Raw genomic sequence first — 6500 nt, forward strand, 5'->3', positions numbered from 1 at the left:
AATGATCCAATACCTTATGCACGGGTACTTGGACCATCAACACTGTGCTCGGTACCTTATACAAGTACTAGTTTCCAATATAGAAATATAATATTTGGCTAAAAAACAATGGGTGCTTAAGCACCCATAAGGTTCAATGTAGATTCGATTCCTACCCGTGCTTAGCACATGTATTTAGATCAATTTGGACCTTTTTTTCTCAAAGTAGTTGGATGCATGAAGTACACACATATCACAATGGAACTTGGTTAATAGCAAAACAAATACAAGACGATTTGCCGACGACAAAAGTATAAATAAACACTAGAATATTAAAAGAAAATAATCATTCAGTATAGCTTTGCTGTGAAAATGTAACAAAGAACTAAAGACAAAATAAGCACAACAATAAGCGGGTACACGAAGATAAAAGGCTAAGAAAAAGGTAAAAAAATGTGGAAATATAATATAGATTCTGTTGAAAAATCTCAGAACAAATAGCTTGTCAAAAAGTAGAATCTATGAATAAAAATGACAAAATTTACATGTCCTAGACACACCACAACAACCTTATATATGTCCCAAAATCATAGGCACTCGCGAAATAAATTATCTTCACTGATCAAACTTTTTTAGACACCAAAAGGGACATCAGCGGCATGAATTAAGTATGTTATTGCCAATGCCAACAACATTAATACGTAGGCAATCCCTTGGTCAATTGTTGTTCCTGAACACAATAGTAAAAATCAATTTAGAAGAATAGAATAAGAAAAATGAAACAAAAATAGGAACTACAATAAGGTGTAAACGATAATGTTTTATCTATACAAACAAGAAATGGAGAAACTAGTAGTAATTTGAAATACTATTTCACCAGTTCATATTATCTGTCTTTTAATATTTTTGTACGAGATACTTAATAGCCTTAAGTATGAGATTATTTATCTAAATTACTCTTTATTTCTCTTTCTTAAATATCTCATTTGATTCGGAATCCACTAATTAAAGTGGTGAAGGTGAATTTGGAAAAAAAAGGTAATAAAAGATTCTTTTTCTTTTAAAACATTAAACATTTTAAAAGAATTTTTTTTGTCAAAACGACTAATAATTGAGGTATCCCAATACTTGATCGGATTTTCAATCTTAATACCTTAAACAGTCTAATCATTCTGATTATTACCTGTTTAATTCATATTAAGCATAACATTGTAAGCATTCAACATGTATCAAAAGTATAAATCAGAGTATACAGCATAATTATGTAATTAATGCGTAAGATTGTCCTCTAAAAAGAATATCTAAAAATTAACCAGAGGAAAATAATGAGAATAATTAAAATTAATACCCAAAATTAACCATAATACTATAGATCACTGCCGTCACACTACATTGGACCTAATTTGGCACAATAATTCTGGAGTACATTATATTAACTCACCAAATTTCTTAACAAATTCGATACCAGTGTCATTTCTGCCAACACCACTATTATTACAACGAACATGTAAACCGAACCAAAACGGACAGAAGATATTAGATATGACCATCAAATTTAAACTAACCAAAAAAAAGACCCTCTATTTATTTATTTAAGTTCTATATTAGATATCGTTACGTGTGAACTTGATTATTTTATGAACTAAAGACCTGAAAATATTTTGTTGATCTAATTCTCTAATACTATGTTTAAGCGGTTCAACTGCACTAACTTTTGAAAAGAGAGAATTAATTTATTTATTTTAGACCAAACAAAAGGGCATATATTCAGAAAAAGGAAATGAAAAAAAGTTATAGAAAAGAAAAAACTAACCGTCACTTGCCGGAGCAGGGGCCGGAGCAAAAGATTCTTGACCCTGAACAGCAGGTAAAAAGATGGAGAAAATTAGGGCAAATGCAGCAAAGAAACCAAACAGCACCTTACTAGAACCAATTATCGCCATTGTTAATAATAATAATAATATTATTAATAATAATAAATATGTAATTCTTTAACTCTCTCTGCGAACAGCCCTCCTCTATTTAGAGCTTTAACAAAAAGAGCCTTATTCGCAGAGAGAGCGAAAGAACAAAATGTGCCAAAACAAAGAGAGATTTTTCACTTTAATCTCACAGCAATTTTGGGTAATTTTGCAAAAGTCTAATTAATGAAAGATTTGTGAAATGGAAAGTATTTTCTTTTTATAGTTTTTTTCTTGATATTAAGGTTGATGGATGACCGGGAAGATCGGTAGCGGGTAAACTGCTGGGTAGTAAATGTGGGGTCCATCGAAATTTGCGGCTTACGACAAGAGAATCCGAATCCCATGTGACCATTCGCCGTCAGTTAGCCTGTCTGTTCCCTCCCCTTAGTTGGCGCCATATTCTGTGGTATGAATCTTTCCACGTGTCATAATCTGATGGTCTTTTTAACTGATTGGTGTTTTGGGCCTGGTGCTTTAGGTGACACTTCTGGTAATGGGCTTTTCTGTGCGCTCAATTGTGTTATTTAGCGCCCAATAGTTTGAGTGTTTGGTCAATATTAATAGTATTTGGGAAACTACTAGCTATGTCCATTTATAAGTAGTTTATTACAAAAATTAATCAATTTATAAAATATTAAAAATATTATCTAAAAATTACTAATATTAGTCAATTAGCTATTTGTGAAATTGTAAAAACAACGAGAGGAACACGAGCTCAATAGGAGCTCCAATGGAGGAATCAAAGGATGTACAGAGAGGAAGAGAACGAGACTGAAGCTTCTGGAAAAGGAATTGTGCTTTTCATTTTTAATCAACTCAGAAAATAAAAATATACAATTAGGTTCCTACTTATAGAATGTACTAACTTCTAGTCTAGCCAACTAACTAATGACAACTGTCATTTACCATGTGACAGCTCACTAACCAATTTCACTAATTACATTCCACTAGCTGCAGTACAGGTAATGAACAAAAAGAATAAATACAATATAAATCTCAACACCCCCTCAAGTTGGAGGTGAGGGGTTCACTGCCAACTTGCCAAGGAGTGTGGAATGTTTGATCCCTGTCAAAGACTTGGTAAAAATATCGGCTAATTAGTTATTAGTAGAAATATGGTGTAGGAAAATCAATCCTTCCTGTAACTGGTCTCGTACAAAATGGCAGTCCACTTCAATATGTTTCGTACTCTCATGGAACACAGGATTCCTTGCTATGTGTAGGGCAGCTTGGCTGTCACAGAATATGGGAATGGGTAAGGATAGAGGAACAATGAGCTCAGTAAGAAGCCTGGCAAGCCAGACAAGTTCTCCAACAACCATTCTAGTTGATCTGTACTTAGCTTCTGCAGAGGATAAGGAAATTGTGGACTGCTTCTTAGATTTCCAACTAATAGGGTTGTCCCCAAGTAATACAATGTAGCCACTGACTGATTTTCTGGATTGGGGACATGTTGCCCAATATGAATCATAGAAGGCTTTCACTCTATAGTCTGCATCATTAGTAAGGAAAATTCCCAAGGTTGGATCACCTTTCAAGTACTTAAGACTGGAGATGCAACCTTCAAATGTGGTTCCCTGGGACTTTGCATTAACTGACTGAGATGTTGTACACTATAAGCAATGTCTAGCCTAGTATTAGTGAGAAAGTTGAGCTTCCCAATCAACTTCCTGTAATAGGAAGGGTCTGTTAATAAGGCTCATTCATCAGCCTTCAGCTTCACAGATGAATCCAGAGGGGAAGTCATAGGCGGACAATCTATACAACCAAACTTTTTCAAAAGATCCATAGTGAACTTCTTTTGTGACATCAAAACTCCTTTGTCTGTGTATTGAACCTCTAAGCCTAGGAAGTAATGAAGCTGAAGCCTCCCCAGGTCTTTTATCTTGAATGTGTTGTGTAGAAAATCTTTCAAGGACTCAATCTCTTGCAGGTGAGTACCTGTGACAAGAACATCATCTACATAGACAACCACAAATACTACTGATCCTTCAACCTTTTTATAGAACATAGATTAATCAAGCATTGAATGAGTATACCCCCTAGAACATAATGCTTCAGTTAATTTCTCATACCACCGTCTGCTTGCTTGTTTGAGTCCATACAGGGAGTAGTTTAATTTGCACACTAAACCTGGCCTTTCCACAACCAGCCCTGGTGGCACCTCCATGTACACCTCTTCATGGAGATCTCCATGGAGGAATGCATTGTTGACATCCAACTGTAAAATTTGCCATCCTTTGTTGACTGTTATTTCTATCAAGGCTCTCACAATTGTCATCTTCACTAATGGTGAGAAGGTCTCTGTATAATCTATCCCAGCATGCTGTGTGTAACCCTTCACCACAAATCTTGCTTTAAACCTTTCTATGCCTCCATCTATTTTATGCTTGATTTTATACACCCACTTACACCCTATTGCCTTTTTTCAACTAGAAGAGGAACTAAATCCCAAGTCTTGTTTGTATATAATGCTTGGAATTCCTGATTCATTGTTGCTTGCCAAGCAGGTTTCACAACAACTTTCTCATATGAATTAGGTTCACATTCATGTGAGGCAGTTTCCATCAAATGCTGACTGGTGGAATTTAGGGCATTGAAGGGATTATGATGAAGTCTGGGTGTAAATGTGGTAAAAGAAAATGATGATGTACTTTGGCTATCATTAGAAGAGGGGGACTGGTTTTGATGAGCATGCTGTAGTTTTGGAATTGTGTACTCATAGTCTTTAAGGTAAGTAGGAATTTTCAAGGTTCTGGAAGGTCTACTCTGATCTGAAACTAAAATGTTTTGGTCTTGAATTGAGACAGTTGGACTATCAGCAACAGGAAACACTCCTGATGTCTGACTGCTCAAGAGTGACTGAGAGAATGTTGAGTTATTATCAAAAAAATGAGGTTGAGGTGATATTGGATCTGATTCAGACAGTTGTTCATTCCTAGACAAAGTCCTTGGTGACACTTCATGGTGATTTTCTGTCACTAAGTGTGAAGTGCTCCCTGTATCATTGGCAGGAAAGAATTCATCTGATAGGTGTGATTTCATTTGAGGAAATGAAGGGAATACTTTACTAGGACTAGTAGACAGGGCAAAAATGGGAACACATTTTCATAGAATACTACATCTCTTGAAGCACTTATTTTCTTTGTGGCTAGATTTAGTACCTTGTAACCTTTTGTCCCAAAGGGGTATCCCGCAAAAATATGAGGAGTGGATCTTGTTTCAAATTTATCTTTGTGAGTTTTGAGATTAGTAGAAAAACATAAGCACCCAAAGCCTCTAAGATGGGAATAATTTGGTTTCTTCAAGTATAGTAGTTCAAATAGGCATTTAGCTTTGAGTGATGATGAGGGTAATCTATTTATCAAATAAGCAGATGTCAAGACACACTCTCCCCTATATTGCATGGGCAATTTAGACTGCTATAAGAGTGCCTTGGCTGTTTCTAGCAGGTATTTGTGTTTTCTTTCCACCATACTATTTTGATGTGGTGTATATGGGTATATTTTCTGATGTATGATGCCTTTTGATTAGAAAAATGAGGTGGCTTCAAAACTGGTGAACTCAAGGCCATTGTCAGTTCTTATAATTTTGATACTAGTGTTGAATTGGTTCTCTATCATGGAAGAAAAAGCCTTGATAGTATGCAGGGCATTGCTTTTACAACTAACAAATGAGTCCATGTGGACCTGTTGTAATCATCCACAAGTGTGATGAAGTATTTATATTTATTGTGTGTTGTAACATGATAGGGACCCCATAGGTCAATTTGTAACAGCTCAAAGATCTTAGTAGTTAATGTTGTTCTTTCTGGGAAAGGCAATCTGGTTTGTCTTTCCATTGGACAAATAGGGCAAAGGAAAGGTTGTTTGGGTGCAAAAGTAACAGGTACAGAAGAAATTTCTTTCATTTTGACAAAAGGTACATGTCCTAATCTGTTATGTCACAAGAGATCAAGCAGATTCTTTGTAGTTGAGGAAGTATCAGACAGACAAGAATCACTTTTATTTCTTGATTTATTTATAAAATGATGCAGATGTGGAAAAGAACTACTCTTATTACTATTGTGAGATGGAACAACAAAAGTAGATGCAACAAGGATGGTAGAATGTGGCTTATTTGTACTAGCTAAATGAGAAAAAAAAATAATGAACTAGATGTGTTAACTGCAGAGTATACCTCATCTTTATTAGTGGTATGACATGGATAAGATGCACTAGAAAAATCAGGGGAAGTAGAACCAGTGTTGTAGTTGTCCGAACAGTGGAAGTATAGACCAGTCTTGGCTTTACCAATCTCCAGTGGCCTCTTCAGTGAAGGGCCCTGTTGAATGATGCAGACAAACTTGGTAAATATTACAATATGATCAAGTTAGACTATCAAGGAATGGACTGATATCAAATTGAACTTGAAACTAGACACAAAAAGGACCTTTCTAAGACTGAACCTAGGACTAAGGATTACATCACCAATCAGTGTCACCTTTACTTTGTAACCGTTAGGTAGAGTAACTAGGTAGGGATAAACTAAAGTTCTGATGTTGGTTAGTAATGATTT

The 6500-nt window shown here is 35.4% G+C and overlaps 1 non-coding gene across 1 annotated transcript; it reads right to left on the reverse strand.

Annotated features, from left to right (window-relative positions):
• Nucleotides 1-425: 425 nt before the first annotated feature.
• LOC107788579 (uncharacterized) lies at nucleotides 426-2151 on the reverse strand. Its single transcript, XR_012705922.1, has 2 exons — nucleotides 1793-2151; nucleotides 426-709 (listed from the first exon to the last, which is right to left on the reverse strand). It is a non-coding gene; the product is annotated as an uncharacterized LOC107788579 (transcript).
• Nucleotides 2152-6500: the final 4349 nt, after the last annotated feature.

The sequence above is a fragment of the Nicotiana tabacum genome, chromosome 23 (assembly GCF_000715075.1).
Source record: "Nicotiana tabacum cultivar K326 chromosome 23, ASM71507v2, whole genome shotgun sequence".
NCBI classification, from domain to species: domain Eukaryota; kingdom Viridiplantae; phylum Streptophyta; class Magnoliopsida; order Solanales; family Solanaceae; genus Nicotiana; species Nicotiana tabacum.